The sequence below is a fragment of the Penaeus monodon genome, chromosome 28 (genome assembly GCF_015228065.2).
Source record: "Penaeus monodon isolate SGIC_2016 chromosome 28, NSTDA_Pmon_1, whole genome shotgun sequence".
NCBI lineage: Eukaryota > Metazoa > Arthropoda > Malacostraca > Decapoda > Penaeidae > Penaeus > Penaeus monodon.
The window spans coordinates 35,356,467-35,356,688 of record NC_051413.1 but is presented as its reverse complement, the minus strand read 5'-3'; the positions used below and the strand labels follow the sequence as shown (position 1 = coordinate 35,356,688).

At 58.1% G+C, this 222-nt stretch overlaps 1 protein-coding gene across 1 annotated transcript in view; it reads left to right on the top strand.

Annotated features, from left to right (window-relative positions):
- LOC119591562 (protein mesh-like) overlaps nt 1-222 on the top strand; it is a gene marked incomplete in the record, with an annotated part of 19,450 nt that overhangs the window by 4,755 nt on the left and 14,473 nt on the right.

Sequence of the window (222 nt, the reverse complement as noted above, 5' to 3'; positions counted from 1 at the left end):
AAATCTCTTCGCGTTTCTTCCTGCCCTGCATTCCCTCCCCCTGGCCTACCTCTCCTCCGAACCTGCTTCCCCTCCTGACCCGCATTTCCTTGCGATCTGCCTCCCCCCCGACCCACGTTCCTTCTTGACCTGCATTCCCTCCTGACCTGCATTCCCTCCTGTCCTGCATTTCCCTTTTGGCCTGCATTCCCTCCTGTCCTGCATTTCCCTTTTGGCCTGCAT